The 17,163-nt window shown below is 43.9% G+C and overlaps 1 protein-coding gene across 4 annotated transcripts in view; it reads left to right on the top strand.

Annotated features, from left to right (window-relative positions):
* NTM (neurotrimin) overlaps window positions 1-17,163 on the top strand; it is a 546,323-nt gene that overhangs the window by 390,604 nt on the left and 138,556 nt on the right. The gene's annotated exons all lie outside the window — the stretch shown is intronic.

Here is a 17,163-nt window from a genome sequence, read left to right as displayed (position 1 = left end):
TAGGCAAATATGCATGTGTGTATGTGCGTAGGTAGATATATTTCTGAATAGTGCAGGTTTAAGGTTCTAAAGGAAACAGAGTGGTGGTTCTTTGCTTGGTGTTGTAGATTGGGTTCCTAAGAAGTGTCCCCTGAGAAAGTGGTTGGCATCGGAGAAGTCTATTAGGGAGTGCTCCTGGTATCAACCTGTATGAAAGGAATAGGAAGGAAGCAGGATGGGATGGAGGGAGAAGTTGAGTTACAATGAGTTCAATGAAACATCTCAACTGACCCTAGGGGGAGTTCAGAAATGTCCTCCATTGGGGTAAGGGAGCTGGGCCTTTAAACAACCACAGCAGTCACTGAATTTGGGCACTCCTAGAAAGAGCGTGGCCTTGGACCAGGGGGTCTTTTCAGAGGAGATGTCCTCCTGGAGGCTGGCAGCTGAGGGCTGTTCACCAGCTGCAGGGCATCTCCTGGGGCTTGTGTCTTCCATTTCTGGAGGTGGCAGAGGCTTATGGTGAACATGTTCAAAGTCAGTGTAGGACTATGGATGGCCACAAATACAAAATTTCCTGTCTCAGACAGTGACGGTTTGTTCTGGTAGAAGTTCTTGGAGAAGGCGTGTTGGCCTCAGTTCCTGGGAGCTGTCCTAAGCCATCACTCCTGACACTGCTACTATGAGCAAAGAGATCAAGGAGATTATCTGGGTATCTGCCAATCTGTCAATTTGAAATGATCTTACATGTGTACAGGTCCAAAATCTGGGAAGAACCTTCAGCTGTGCGTGAGGTAATTATTGATGGAGAATAGCTTGGGGACATCTGAAGAAGGGACCGTCCACATGGTAGGCTTTCTCAGTCCAGAGCTTATACCACTAAACGTGGCTCAATGCTGAGCCCCAGTGCTGCTGGATGCCAGGGCAGTCTGTGCAGTTAGAATCTGTGCAGCATTTATCATTCAGGGCAGACTTAACCCTCCTGTTTCCAGAGGCATGATGCCCCCTTCACTCTCACAGGTCTTCCTTTGTGTCCTGTTTGATGTCTTCCTCATTTCCTCCTTTGGCCACTCAACTTTGTCTTTTTCCTGGTGCTTTTTTTCCCTTCTCCTTTTGCCTTGCCCTTTTATGCTTTCTCTTTTTGTTCTATATTTCCCCTTTCTCTCACGGCCTCCTAATGTCTCTGTTTTAATTCCATTTATTTCTACTTTTTCTTCCTCTCCCTCCCTTCCTTGCTATTTCTTTTTGTCTCTTCCCTCATGTATTTGAACCCTCTTCCATTTATTTTCCTGATTTTCATGCTGTTGTATCTTTGAGTGTTCGCCGCCCCCCCCCCCATCCCTCCATTGTGGCAGCTGAACAGATTCATTCCCCAGGGGACTTTTACCTGAGCCTTGGCCAGATGTTTCCATTTTACTGAGGTCTTAGCTGCTATGGAAACAGAAGATGCTTCAAGGGGCGAGGAGCAGGATAATCAGAATTACCTGTGGATCAGAGTAATTTAGATGAACAGCTTTTTCCAGGTCCGTGGTCCAGATTAGCTATCCCAGATTCCAGCTGATGAGACATGCCAAGCAATAACTAATCACCTTGGAGCTCACCAGGACGCTGTTATCCTGGTGACTGATTATTTGGAGATAAGAGATGACGTTGGGCTGTTGCCAAACCTGAACTGAGGCTTGAGACCCTCAGCCATCAGGACTTCATTTTTTTCCACTAACGATTTCCGAAAAGCTAGTTATTTTAAATAAGCTGGGACAGGCTGGGGTTTCTTGGAGAAAAAGATATGCTGCACCTGAGCAAAGGCTTCAAAGGCAGAAGCTATTGCTATCTTTTGTCGCATCATATGCCCGTAGCAGGATATGAATCCCTCATTCTTCAATGAAGATCATTCTTAACATGTATCCATTAAACCCTGGAATGAATAGCTGATCGAGGTAAGTATGTTTGGCAACCCTGATCACTTCATTGCATTTCCTCCTCCAGACTGCTCTGTTCTGCACATTTCTGAAAAGTCCTAGTTTCTTCCATCACAACTCATTTAGTGCTGTTTTCAATAAGCTTATTTAAATCTTTTTAGAATGTGTATTCCCAGCCTTGACCAGCTTTCATGGGAAAAGAAGTACAGAAACGTTAACCACTGTTGTAGTGATGGCTCCCACATTTCAATATAATGGAAGCTCAGAGTGGCAGACTGGGAGGAAGGCAGTCTAGGGGACTTGTTGAGAAGATCATGTGCACTTCATTATAGATGGAGAAAATGTCGGTTGTCCATATCAAAGATGTGAGGCTGGAAAGTAGATTCCCATATACTATTACTGGTAGTAATAGGGTTGGAATTGACTCAATGGCAATGGGTTTTTTGTTTTTTTTATTTATTGGTAGTATATCTTTTTTGTTCTCCTCCTGAATTTATCATTCCAAGGGTTCAAAGAGAAAGCACACTAGCTTTGATGACAATAACTGGCCTCACTCTCCATGTCCATTTTGGGGTGTGCAGATGTGTCTTGTACCTCCAGAGGCCCTGATCTTCTCAGGAGGAAGTGCCTCTTCTCACTGTTCTTGCACAGAAGTGCCATCTCTAGCTGGGTGAATGTCTTTGGACCCCTAGCCAAATTCCTGTAGATGGTAGCATACCACTCTAGAGCAGAGCTTTAGACACGTGCCCCGTTCATGGCTCTGTGCCTGTCTGTTTTCCTCGTCTAGGCCTGCAAGGATCTATTTAGTGCAGCCCTTACGTCCAGCCCCCTCTGCCTCCAAAATAATACCTTTAAAAAAAAAAACAATTTTTTTTTTAATACCTTTAGGACTGTCTTATTCCTTAAAATCTTCCTATTTCCAAAATCCTTTGGAAATAGGATCTCTTTCAATTAATCCTAAAAGATGCTATTGAGGGCCTCACGCCTCTTAGAAAAAGTATTCTCAAAAGCCAATTTTTTATGTCTCCAGTTCCTGTGATTTGTAAGAGCTTTAAAAAAAGGGGAGGTTCCTTACTGCCATATTCCTAGAGCTCAACGATAAACTCAGGTAAAGGAGTGACTCCAACCACTTATCTGTGTGCTTCACACACATTCTGAACTAGAAATCTCAGAGTCTCCTTACAGAGCTGCCCTCTTGGGTGCACATGCCTCCATTGTTCTTCCATCAAACAAAACACTAGGGAAAAAACAAAACAATAGCAAAACAAAAATAAAGACCTCACCTGGACTACCTAGATGCAAACACTGCATACCCAGGTATCAGCTACAGGGTTCAGTAAGGCTAGGGAGCAGTTCACAATGGTGTCTTGATGTCAGATTCGTATGTATTATCCTTGTCCCATGAGTTCTTTAAGACTAGGATTTGGGTCTCACTTATCTTTGATTCTCCACCTCCCAGCACAATTCCTGGCACCAAGAAAGGGTTCAAGAAATACTGTTGATTCAATGAGTATGCACTTGTATTTACCAATGTGCCAAAGATACATGCATTTTCTCCCCATTCAAAGACTTCATCCTGATCCTCGAAGGATTCTGCTCCACTTTGATGCTAACAATCAAGATTGGGTACATCCCCTGCCGAAACACTCTGCTGCCAAGTCTCCTTGGCATTTCCTATGGTCTTCACAGAATCTTCAAGCCTTTCCTGAAGTTTCTCTAGTGGGAACCTGCTGTGGCACAGCTCAACTTCTCCTTGAAGGAGAGACTCGTTTTCAAGTTTCCTTTTGCAAAAAGTAGAGCAGGCTTACAGGCGACTTTGAAGGTGACTCTTCAGCATGCTGCCTCTGCTCTAATGACAGTCAGCTCTGCCTAATGCCAACCGCCCTACTGATGTGTGGCTTATATGACATACTCTTCCTTTGTCCCTCTGGGGCACCTGACCTTTTTTTGTGCCTTCCTGACCTCCTCAACCCTACCTGCCCCTAAACCCTCAATAGCCTCAACCTGAGTTCCCTAAAACAATCCTGGATATTGCTAGGGATGCATGCGGGGATGGAAGCAGGGATGGTGCCCTTCATGGGTGGAAAGAAAGAGAAAGAAAGAAGTTTTCCGCTTCCCCTCACTTCTCTCTGTTTCTGTTTATCTATCTATGTATCTATCTGTCTGTCATGGATTGAACTGTGACCCCTTAAAAATATGTGTCAACTTGATTAGGCCATGATTCCCAGTATTTTGTGCTCATCCTCCATTTTGTGATTATAATTTTATGTTGAGAGGATTAGGGTTGGACTGTAACACCACCCTCACTCAGGTCACCTCCCTGATCCAAGGTAAAGGGAGTTTCCCTAGGATGTGGCCTGCACCACCTTTTATCTCTCAAGAGATAAAAGGAAAGGGAAGCAAGCAGAGAGTTGGGTACCTCATACCACCAAGAAAGCAGCACCAGGAGCAGAGCACATCCTTTGGACACGGGGTCCCTGTGCCTGAGAAGCTCCTCGACCAGAGGAAGATTGAGGACAAGGACCTTGCTCCAGAGCCAAAAGAGAGAGAAAGCCTTCCACTGGAGCCAGAGCCATGAATTTGGACTTGTAACCTACTAGACTGTGAGAAAATAAATTTCTCTTTGTTAAAGCCATCCAATTGTGGTATTTCTGTTATGGCAGCACTAGATGACAAAGACACTGTCCATCATTGTGTGTGTGTGAATTGAGGTGGATGAAAGATTGAAAATTTTGCTCAGGGCCATATTTGGGGAGCAGAATTAGAGGAGAACAGTGCGTTCCTGGGTTTCAAACCATATCCTTGCTGTTGATTTTTTCTTTCCACACCATGTAGAGAGGTTGTTCCCTGTGCCATCCTTGAACCCACACCTGCAAATATCCATTCATCCATCCCTGTGTTCATCCCTGCATCCCCAGCTGCATCCATCCCTGCATCACACCTGCACCCATGCCTGCAGAAGGAGCAACCTTCGTCAGCTACAGAACTACTTCACTTGCCACCTCAGCTCTCCTGCTCTACTTGAAAAGGCCTAGTGGGCAGTTGGTTGTCCTGTCTGTTGTTTCTTAGAGTATTAAGGGCACCAGGTTGGTGAGAGCAAAAGTGACCCCCTGGATGGGAACTCTTCTCCTTGCCAATGCTATGAGCCCTACCCTCTTCCTGCTGCCCTCACTCAGCTCTCCACAGCCACCTTTCTCCTCAAGTGTCAGCACTGACAAGGTCTTCCCCTCTAGCCAAGCAGTACACTAAGCACTAATTGGCACTGGAGGTATCACAGCTTGAATTCAACCAGAGCTGGCAGGCGCCATGACTCTGTTGACAGCTCTGTGAAAAAGTGTCAGGCTCAGAGCTCTGGCATACCATCGACTGACTGCAGCACCCTGGCACTAATGAGCAGCCTGTCAGCACCAGCATCAGGGGCCCCATGTGGCACAGAGATCATTAGGATGGCAGACGAGAAAAAGTTACCCAGCAAAGAGGAGATGGGATGGGAGGGAGAAGGACAAAATGGAACTAAAGGCATTACCTTACCCACAGATGGCAGCCACCCAGCAGGAAAAGAAAAAAAATTTTTTTTTTTTTTAAAGATCTCTATCTATGTCACTCTGGACACCTCTCGGAATCTCTTTTTGGTTGAGTTGCCCAGTAATTAATCAATACAGGCTGTAAATCTTTTTTGCAATAAGCCAAGGAGGAATGCAATGACTAAATTAACTCTCCCTCAAGGCTAAGCTGTGAAACCAGACAGTAACATAAGTTCCCTAGAAACAGGGACCTGAGGGACAAGGGACGACTTGAGAGTTGCATCTCTTTGAGACTTGTCAGGCAGGCTCCCAGCCCAGAGGCTCTGCTGAGCTGTCAGTTGCCTGCCTGTTTTCGCTGGAGTATTGGATCCAGATGAGGTGATTAAGACAGGGAGCCATTCCCCTCTTTTTCATCCCAGACAGGGGTAAGGGAAATGGCCAGTGCTTCTGCTCTGCTCCTCTGCTTTCTGAGGGCCAGCATGAATAATCCACGTCTTTGCATTTTCTGCCGAAGCCTGTGGCTGAGCAGTTCTGAACTTCAGAAAACATCAGAGCAAGGTCTAAGTTGGCCTTTCTGTGGAGCTTCGGCTACCAGCACTAACTCCATTCCCAATCCGTTCTCACTGAATTGAGCAGAGGCTGCTGGCCAATAGAAGGGCTTTAAGTCAGGCCCAGCTGGATTTGAACTCCCCTCTACAACTCATCGGCCGTGTGACAGTGGGATGGGAATAAGCCTCTCTGGTCATGTGTCTCTTTGTTGATTTTTTTCTTGAGTCTTGGCATAGCACGTCAAGTATCCACAATTTGGTCCCTGACCCTGTTTGCACTGCACAGGACAGTCACACTATCAGTTCAATGTTCACCACGTACAAGGTGTGCTCACCTTCGCACATTTCATTTTCCGTCCCTAGATTATTCCCCTGTACCTTTTTGATAGATTCTCCTCTTGCTTTAAGACCATGCTCACATGTACCACATGACAGCCTCTGGTGCCTTTCTTCTGTCGCCCAAGATCTACCCCACACAAGATCCCCAAGACCTTGCATGTGTTTCTAAGCACGGTACTGCTTCCAGTGACCCACGGCCTCAGGAGGTTCCTCTTGGCTAAAGGGTCGTGGCGGACAGGAGTAGTTCTTCTGCTTTGTTTTATCTTTGGTATCTGAGACCGCACCAGATATTGGCAGGCCCTGTAAGTGATTGGTGAGCTAGGAAGTATCCAATAATGTAGATAAAGTCTTTTCATTCCATGTTTTAAAATTAAATCTTTCAGGTACATAATTTAAAACAAAATTGATTTTAGTGAGTAAAGAATAAGATGCAGGAGCTTCATCTCTTCTAATCATTCTCAACTGCCGATCATTTCATGTTTCCCAAACCATTCAAAGAATCCAGGAGGAAAGATGCTCACCCCACCAGTTCCTGCCTGGCCTGTACGCAGGGCTGAGCCTTAGACGCTTCATCTGAAAATGGAGATAACAGTCCTTTCGTAACATAGAGCCCTGGTGGCTCAATGTTTAAGCATTCGGCTGCTAACTGAAAGGTTGATGGTTCAAACCGACCAGCTACTTTGCAGGAGAAAGGTGTGGCAATCTGCTTTGGTAAAGATTTACAGCTTTAGGAAAATATTAGTCCAAGAGACTAAAGGTCTACCAGAGACACCACCAGCCTAAGATCAGAAGGACTAGATGGTGCCTGGCTACCACTAATGACCACCTTAACAGGGAACACAACAGAGAGTCCAAGAGGGAGCGGGAGAAAAATACGGTGCAGAACTCCAATTCACGTAAAATCACCAGACTTGTTGGTCTGACAGAGACTGGAGGAACTCCTGAGACTATGGCCCCTGGATGCTCTGTTAACCTAGAATTAAAACCATTCCTGAAGCTCACTTTTCAGACAAACATTAGACAGGACTATAAAACCAAAAATAATACATGTGAGGATTGTGCTTCTTAGTTCAATCAGATACACGAGACCAAATGGGCGGCTCCTGTCCAGAGGCAGGATGAGCAGGCAGGAAGGGATAGGAGCTGGTTGAATGGACGCAGGGAACCTGGGGCAGAAAGGGGGAGTGTGTTGTCACATTGTAGGGATTGCAACTAATGTCACAAAACAATATGCATATAAATTTTTATATAAGAAATTAACTTGAGCTGTAAACCTTCACATAAAGCACGCGTGCGCACACACACACACACACACACACACACACACACACACAAAGGTATATAGCCTTAGAAACCCTATGGTGCAGTTCTACCCTGACCCATAGGGTCACTATGAGTTGGAATTGACTTGAGAGCAATGGGTTTGGTTTTGGTAACATGGAGATGGTGAGGAATAAGTGTGTTGGCCAGTGTAAAGCACCTGGCCCTGTACTGACACGTAATTGTGGATGTTAGCTGTCGTTGAGTCAGCCTCTGATTCATGGCATCCCCAAGCACAGCAGGATCAGACCACTGTGATCCATGGATTTTCATTGCTGATTTCCAGAAGTGGATCACCAGGCCTTTTTTCCTAGTCTGTCCTCATCTGGAAGCTCTGCTGAAACCTGTTCAGTATCAAGACAACACACCAGCCTCCACTGACAGACGGATAGTAGCTGGGCACGAGGTACATTGGCCAGGAATTGAACTCAGGTCTCTTACATGGAAATTGAGAATTCTGCAAATGAACCACCACTGCCCCACTGACACATAGTAGGTGCCCAGGAATGCTGGCTTCCCTGCCCTCAGCCAGCCTCTGCTTCTTCACTCCCACCCATTAACCAAGAACAAAAGGGGAGGAATTAAAAATCCCTTTTCTGAAAAGGTTGAGTCCTTATAAAAGCCCAGACTCAGCCAGTTGCCAGAATGTAGAGGTATTCGAAGGTGCTTAATCAGCAACTCCCTCACCCCTACCAATTTCTAATTAACGTAGGTGCTTGATTAAAATTCCCAGAGTACCCAAAGTAGCCATCCCAGGAGGGACAAGTAATTGCTCTTGCGAAAGATATTACAGTGGCCGTTGACAGTGGAGGAAAAACAGTAATTGCATCATAATGGAAAGTGGCAGACCTCCTATCCATAACAGCACAGACCATATGTTATTAGGCCCAACCTATACCGAGAAAGCAATTTATTATGATAAAAATAAACCAGTGCTGTAACCTGAAGTGTGGAGAAAAGTGATCCGGAAACTCGTTTAAGTAAATGTTTTAAATACAGACATGTAGACCAAGGTGGGAATGAAGACAGCAGAAGACGTTTATAGATCACTCTCTAACTCTGCAGCTTGAACTGTAAAATTACATCTAGATAGATACACTTAGGAGAAAATTTGCCAGTGTCAATAAGGGTTTTTGTAAGTTTAATATTTATGATCTAGTTTAAAGCAATATGATAGCTGTAAAACTTCCTACTTCAAAGAAGAGAAAAATCATAAAAAGACCAGGGAGGAAATTAATGAGTTCAACGTGCCTGAATTAAGAACATATGAAATAAAGCTTCAGTCTAGAAATCAAGGGCAGAAGTGCACACCACAGACGCTGTTTGTGGTTTTACCCAATTATTTAAAAACCTTTGCAAAATGTTGTAGAATCAGATGTCTGCTGAATTCAGACATTGCTAACAACATCCTCCTCCACACTCTCCTGAGTCTTAGGCTATTTATACTGGTACTTGGTGACCGTTACCATGCAGAACTCTATTGATGGAACGAAAAAAGAAACTTAAAAGCAAGGAAATTGTATCATCTTCCCCACGGATGCTAATCAGCCATGGCTCATTAGGGTGCAGACTTCCATTGAGATGGCAGCTCCTGGAGGGCAGGAGAGCCATCTCCGACAGGAGCCCAGCACAGGGAAGGCTGCTGGGGATCGAAGTGCTCTGCAGGGCCTTAGGAGAGTGCTGTCTCTCAGCTTCTCATTACCCACCGCATTCAGAGGAACCTCCTTGCCATCACACAGCTGTAGACCAGCTGAAGGCTTTGGGAGATCCAAGCCTAGTATGTACCAAGGATGCCCATCAAGGGGCAGTGTCCTGGTTCACAATGTCCTTGTCATAAGGAAAGCAAGTCTGTGGTTCTGACTTTATGTCTACTTTTGGATTCTGAATCTTGTCTTGGACTAGGATAGCTACATTTCCCCTAGAGTCTAAATAATAACCAGAGTCACTATTATCTAATAATAATGATCGCTAGCAGTTTTTAGATGCTTAAAAATGTGATAAGCACAGTTTTTCATACTGTTTTGGCTTGCATGTTTCTCTGATGCTGAAAGCTGTGCCACCAGTCTTTTAAATACCAGTAGGGTCACCCATGGTGTATAGGTTTTAGTAGAGCTTCAAACTAAGACAGACTAGGAAGAAAGACTGGGCGGCCTACTTCCAGAAATTAGCCAATGAAAACCTTACAGATCACAACAAAACAGTGCCTGACTCGCTTGCTTTGGACACATCCTCCAGAGGCATCAATTGCTAGAGGAGGACATCATGTTTGGTGAAGGAGAGGGCCAACGCGGGCAAGGGAGACCCTCGGTGAGACGGAGTGACACAATAGCTGTGATGATAGACTCGAAGGTGAGGACCAGTCACCATTTCATTCTGCTATACATCACATCACCATGAGTCACAGTCGACTCCAGGGCAGCTAACCACAACAGGCACTCCTTTAAACATTGTATAATACGTACTATTATTTATTCTTCACAACAGCAATCTGAGACAGGTGTTAGCGTATTTTACCAATGAGAGGATGGTAGATTAGAGAGGTCAAACAGGCTGAGGTCACATAGCTATAAGTTGCATAGCTGCGATTCAAAACCTGGCAGTCTGTCTCCAGAGTGCACATGGTTAACCACTGTGCTATCGAACAGTGGTTCCCAAATGGCAGTCCCTGCACCAGCAGCATCAGTGTCACTTGGGAATTGGTTAGCAATGCGTATTATTTCATACCCCTGGCTTACTGATTCAGAAGTCTAAATGAGGGACCCAGAAATCTGGTTTCAACAAATCCTCCAGGTGATTATGATGCATGTTCAAGTTCAAGAACCTGTGCTTTACTGTATTTGCTGTATACTGGGCACTGTGCTTGGCATACATTAAATCATTTAACTCTCACAATTGCCCTACTAAGTAGGCATTATTTTCATTTGAGAGATAAAGACATGGAGATTTGAGAGGATACTTTGCCACAAATATCAAACGGTCAACCCAGATTTAAAATCTAAGTCTTTCTGATTCTAACATTCGTATACAAAATGTGGATTGACTTCCTGCTGGATAGCTGACCTGTTGCTTCTTCTACATCACTGGAACATTTCTGTTCTCTGGTTTGAGACCTCCTGCAAGCCCAAGGCCTACAGCCGTTGGGTTGGCCAGTTTACCATGGCATTCTTGAAAATTCACACATACTCTTGTCTGGACCTGGTTTCTGTTGGGCTGTGTGCCTAGTCTCGGTGTTCTATCTTCCCCAATATTTCTGACCTTACAAGTCACTGACTGCCCACATGTTGGGCTACTTCTCAAGCCCTTTCAGTGCATCTCTGGATATACACCCTGAGCAAAGGGCATTGCCCTGCAGCAGAGGTCTCACCTCTCCTCTGTCCAGTAAAGTTTGCCTTTATGAGTATTATGCCTGCTCCACCCTCTCCCTCCCCCTGGACTCATAGGATTGTTGCAACTCCTCTTGGACTTGATTTTTTCCTCATGTTAAATACTATCATTCGCTCATACAATGGTACGTCCTCTGTTTGATGTTATTATTACACTCTAACAGCCTTAAGTGTGAAAAATATTGCTGGATTCGAGGGTTTGATTTTCGTTATCTGACTCCATTCAGTTTCTTTATGTGCCCTTGTAGTATTTGGCCTCCTTCATCTTACTAGTGGTGAAAAATGCTTTCCCTACTGGAACTACAACAGTTGGAAGGTCATGAGCAGAATATCAGTTCAGTTGCTCTAAGATCAAAGTCCTCCTTCCTTCCTGGTTGGATTGTTCAGACTCTTCCCCAGACTACTGCCCAGTCAGAGCCTAATCATTGCTGGAGTTCAGAGTCCTGAAGATGTTACCCTTCCTTTCCTGAGAGGATCAGCTGTGCCACTCCTTCTTTCAAAGAGGCTGACTCCTCTCTGCTCATCTCATCTCCTTCCCTGAAATGCATACCGCTCTTCCCTCTGCTAACACAGTTAAAAGGAATGGCTTTAGACTTTGTTGTTCAATCATCATAGATTCAGGATTCCTTCTCTTTAACTGATCTGCAAGAGGCTTGCATTGCTCCCCTAATTCCTTGCATCACTGCATCGTCCTTTATGGAACAGTTCACCAGAGTCACTCCGACTGAGGAGATTTGACCAGATATCTCCACAATAGTGAAGAGAAATAGCTCCCATGCCCACTGATTTATATATTCCATCAAACACCATTCTAGTAAAGGATGTAAGTAGAGGTGGCATGGATTTTGCATTCCGGAAAATCCATTGGTAAAACAATCTTGATTTTCCATACATTTATTGATTTGTTTAGTCAATAATTGTTAGTGTGTATCAGTTGTGTGTTAGGCACTTGTTCTAGGCACTGGAGATATTCGAATAGACAAAAGAGACACCAATCCCTGGGCACACTGAGTTTATATTCTAGTGGGAGAGACAGCAAATAAGGCCATGAATAAGTAAACTTTCTAATATGCTTTATGGCAAATCACTATGAGTTGGAATCGACTCGACGGCACTGAGTTTTACTGCGTTTATATGGCAAGTTATATGAAAAAAATCAACAGTGGATTAACGACTAATATGCCTGGAAACAGCAGTCAAGAAAACAAACTATGCATTGGACAAATCTGTTGCAAAAGACCTGTATAAGGTTTTATAAAGAAAAAATGTCACTTTGATGACTAAGGTACACCTGACCCAATCCGTGATCTTTTCATTTGGCTCATATGCATGGAAAAGTTGGATAGGAAAAATGGAAGACAAGAAAAAAAAATTGATGTATTTGAATTATGGTGTTGGTAAAAAATATTAAATATACTGTGGACTTCCAAAAGAAAGAACAAATCAATCTTAGAAGAAATGCAACCAGAATGTTTTGTTAGAAGCAAGGATAGTGAGATTTCAACTTACTTACTGCGAATAAGTTATGAGGACTAATCACTAGAAATGGACATCATGTTTGGTAAAGTAGAGGGGCAATGAAAATGAGAGAAATCCTCAGTGAGGTAGATTGACACAAGAGCCACCACAATGGACTCAAACATGACAAAGGTAATGAAAATAATCGTGCAGGACTAGGCAACATTTTGTTCTGTTTTACTTAAGGTCACCATGAGTCAGAACAAACTCAATGGCAACTAACAACAACAGCATGGAAAAAAATAAATTAGAATAAGAGGCAAAGATGTTATCAAGTGTGTGGTTGAGAGATTGTGATCTTAAATAGAGTAGAAAAGGATGGACTTTAAGAAGATGTCATAAAGTAAATATCCATAAATTCGGGGGAGGAGACATTTGAGTAACTCCTGCAAGAACATTCCAGATAGGGCTAAGGGTGACTACAAAGGCACTGAATCGGGACATGTCTGACGTGGTCAAGGGTCTTCAAGGGCACTACTGTGGCCGTGGAGGGTTTATTTAATACCGTCCCCCACCATACACACACTAGATTATAAGCTTTATGAGGGCAGGGAATTTGCTTATCACTGTATACACCAATGCTTAGCATGGTGACTGGCAAATTATAGACATTGAATAAATATTTGTTTAATAAATGAGTGAATAAAGTAAACATAAGGTTATAGTGTGAGTAGTTGAGCAAGCATACTGGGAAGATGTGAGGTTTGAGTCAGAGATTGTGATCCCTTAATTAACAATTCCAGGTTCTAAAGAATGTCAGGTTCAGGACAATGATAGTGGTGGCATAAGGCTGAAACAGAGGGGTAGGCCCTTGGGAAGGAGGATCCTAGGTAGTTGACAGTGCAGGTGTCTGACACATTATCAACGGGAACATTGAAGTCTCTCCAGATAATGGTTGGGGTTAGTGACAAGGAGGATTGTGAGCCAAGTGTCAGAGATCTCAGAGAATCATGAGGATTTCAGCACATCCATCAATGGCAGCAAGGAAGGGGAGGGATAGAAGGCAATATTGCTAGATTGTAAGAGCTTATAAGAGCAGGGATTATCAATACGATTGAACAGAGGAATGGTCTACAAGTGATTGTGGGGAGTAAGGAGAACCATACTCCCAGCCTCCATATGCTGAAGTTGGTGGGTTGTGAGAAACAAAACAAAACAAATGAACAATCCAACATTTCCTTGAGAGAGCTTCAAGAAACAGCTGGGTTTCAATGACATAGAGGTAGTTCAGAGAACATTTAGGCTAGAGACTGAGGCTCTAGAGAGTATGCTTCTTAGGTTGTGGGTGCTCCAGAGGACACAAATAACATGCTTAAAAAGAGGGAAGGAGTGAACGCTTGGTCAGAGAGGACCAATCCTCTTGCATTAGGGATTGAAAGGGCTGCAGACCATTGATGACAGGAGAGCTTACATACCACGTGGTAACCCACGCAATGAGAGACTTAAAGCATGTTGGTTAGGTCCAATTGTCCCCAGTGGGGAGCCCTGGTGGCCCAGTGGTTAAGACCTCAGCTGCTAACCAAAAGGTCAGCAGGTGGAATCTACCAGCAACTCCTTGGAAACCCTATGGAACAGCTCTACTCTGTCTTATAGGGTCACTGTGAGTTGGAATTAACTTGATGGTAATGTGTTTGGTTTTTTGGTCTTCAGTGGATGATAGCACAACAGCACCTCTTGGATTTTAGCTACAGCCTGCTTTTGTGGTGAGCTGTGGAGATCCCTTTTCTTCCTGCACCTCAGGGCAGGGTAGTAACAGTAAGTAGTTGGCAAGGTCAGACCTTCTTACAGTCCAGAGTAAGGAGGTCTACCTTTAGGAACCCATTAAAAGGTCAAGGTCATGACACAACAGGAGTGGAGACTAGAGGATGGGGTTTAGAGATATGTAGTTGCTTTCAAGTCTATTCTGACTCATGATGACCCCACGTATTTCAGAGTAGAACTGTACTCTATAGAATTTTCAGTAGAGGTATTTTTCTGAAACAGGTGGTGCTATTTTAGTGTTGAGAGACAGCCTGAGTGAAGTGAAGCAGTGAGCTAGGCATATCTAGACAGGCTGTTCCAGGCAGAGGGACCTGTAAGTACCAAGATCATGAGGAAGGAACATAGTTGGTGTATTTGAGGAACAGCAAGAATGTTGATGGAGAGTGAAGTAATGTAGGACATTGTGCCAAAGAGATAGCCAGAGGTCAGATCATGCAGTGTCGTGAAAACCATATTTAAAAATATGGAATTTGTTCTAATAAAAAGCACTGGCAAGTTTTAAGCAGGAGAGCAAATAGGTATAATATAAAAAAGATTATTTTAACTGCTTATAGAGAAAGATGGGGTGGGGGGTATGTAAGGGTAGAAGCTGGGATACCAATTAGGACGTTGTTGCTTTAATCCATCAATAAATGATGGTGGCATGGACTATAGTGGTAGGACTTAAGATGTAAAAATGAGATCTAATCTGGGATGTATTTTGAAATTACAGCTGACAAGATATGAGTGTGGATTGTGGAAGAGAGTTAGGGATCAAGAGTGACTCTAAAAGTTGGCTTGGGCCACTGTCATCAATAAGTGTAAGAGAAGAACAGGCTTGTAATGGGAAATAAGGAGTTTGGTACTTCAGATATAAAAGTGGATATGTTGAATAGATAGTTGGTTATGAAAGTATATAGGGCACAAGGCGTAGAAAAATAAACTTAGGAGTCATCAGCATACAGTTGGTATTTAGAGCCTTGGGATTAATTGTTATCACATATGAAATGAAGACATGTCCTGGGGAATTCTAATCTGTAGATGTCAAGAAGACCAGGATGATCTTGAAAAGATGAATGTCAAGTATCCAGAGAGGTAGGAGGGACATCTACAAGCCAAGTAAAGAGAATACTTCATAAAGGGGACGTAATTAATAGTGTAAGTGTTGCTTCAAAGTTAAGGGAGATAAGACCTGCTATTGGATTTGGCAAAATGCAGTAATATGAGACATTGGCAAGAACAATTCTGCTGAATGACAACAGGTAAAAGATTCATTGGAAAGGAAGAGAATGCGCTGAGAGAGCGGAGAGAGTAAGAAGACAACTCTTGAGAAATTTGTTATAAAAGGGTAGGAAGCTATGGGGTCAGTGGCTGGAGGGGATGTGAAGTGAAAGAATAGTTCGTTTGTTTGTTTCCCCCTCCCCACCCCAAAGTCCCGTCTGCAAGCTGACTTTCTCTGGCCATTCTCTTGCTACTATTGCTATACATCACTTGACTTAGGGTTCTGGATTGTCCCTCTTCCTCAGATGAAATAAAAGAAGAAATTAGTTAAGACAGGCCTCTGCTTGTTGAGAAACCTGTAAATTTTTGTCTTTAGCCAAGTGACACTTCAATTTCTTTGTGTGGCTTTTGGGTGCTCTGGGAATTTGGAGCCAAAATTGCCATGTTGCTAAGGCAACTGACTGTCTCTGACACTGAAGTACATTGTCTGGAGCTGAGACTATCCACCACAAAATCTTCTGCAGATTCTACTGAGGATCGATAGTTGCAGTACTTACAGGAAACACTGCTGGTTGGAGTGTGAAACAGGCCATGAGAAGAGACATAGGGGTGCAGTCCAGTTTCTGCTTATCTCCCAATCCCTCCATAGACACCAGAGGAGAAGTTCTCAAAGTTTTCAATACTTAACCTTCTGTGACTACATACTTACTGTAGCAGGGACATGTGAATTAATCTTTCCTTCAAAACTGGAACAGGAACCAAGTTAGCCTTGGACAACCACCCCTTTGGGCCTCAGATGATTATCCAAGTGAAGCCATTTCCATGTCCAGAGGAAGTAACAAAGGTAGTTTGTGGGTAGAAGAGGGAGGCCTACTCAGCATCCCAGAAGTGTGGACAAACACAGGCCAAGTCTTATTCTGGGAAAGGTGGGGTCCTTGGGACAAGTACTTCAGCTCTGCCCAGGTATGTGCTCTGGGGATTCCGCAGGCATCCCTGTTGCCTCAGTGTTGCTGAGTTTAGGTCAAGAGGAGTGGAGTAAGCAGACAGTATTTGTGGTTACGTTAGAGTAATGTCAGAGAAGAGGCAGAGCTCACCAACCTGGATGAAAATACCTGGCTGTGACAGAGAGTGACAGCTTCTCCACCTAATCCTGCTTATAAATTTTGTGTCTCCAACCAATATGTTTCTCCACAATAGTCCTTACAAACTCATCCCCTTGTCCTCACTAACCTAGAGACACCCCTTTTCTTGGGGTGGAAAAAAACCTTGATTGATGGGGCCCAATGTGTAAGATGGGGGGATTGGGAGAGAAGTGGTTCCATCCTCCTCTGCATCTCTGTTTTCTATCAGGAGTCCATGGTTCTTGAGAGTTATGTGGGATTGTGAATGTGACCATGCTGCTTTCTTTAACATCAGCTTGCTTCCTTTAGCCTTGCTTGCAAGCTTCCACACTGCTTAAGTCACTGTTCTGCCTTGAATGGTCACATTCCTCACTTGTGTTGCTATATCTTCTCTCATCATAGCAGCACTTCCCTAGCCCTCTTGACTTTTGTCACTCAAGTGCTGTCATGGTAATGACAGCCTCAGTAGAGTGCTGATGCTTGTGTTGTCACGGTCATAAGGACCTCTTGTTGGGAGCCCTACTTCATTGTCATCATACAAACAGTAGTAGGTG

This window comes from Loxodonta africana, chromosome 15 (assembly GCF_030014295.1).
Source record: "Loxodonta africana isolate mLoxAfr1 chromosome 15, mLoxAfr1.hap2, whole genome shotgun sequence".
Taxonomy (NCBI): domain Eukaryota; kingdom Metazoa; phylum Chordata; class Mammalia; order Proboscidea; family Elephantidae; genus Loxodonta; species Loxodonta africana.
Note: the sequence above shows the minus strand (reverse complement) of the source record. Positions and strands in the feature narration are given on the sequence as shown.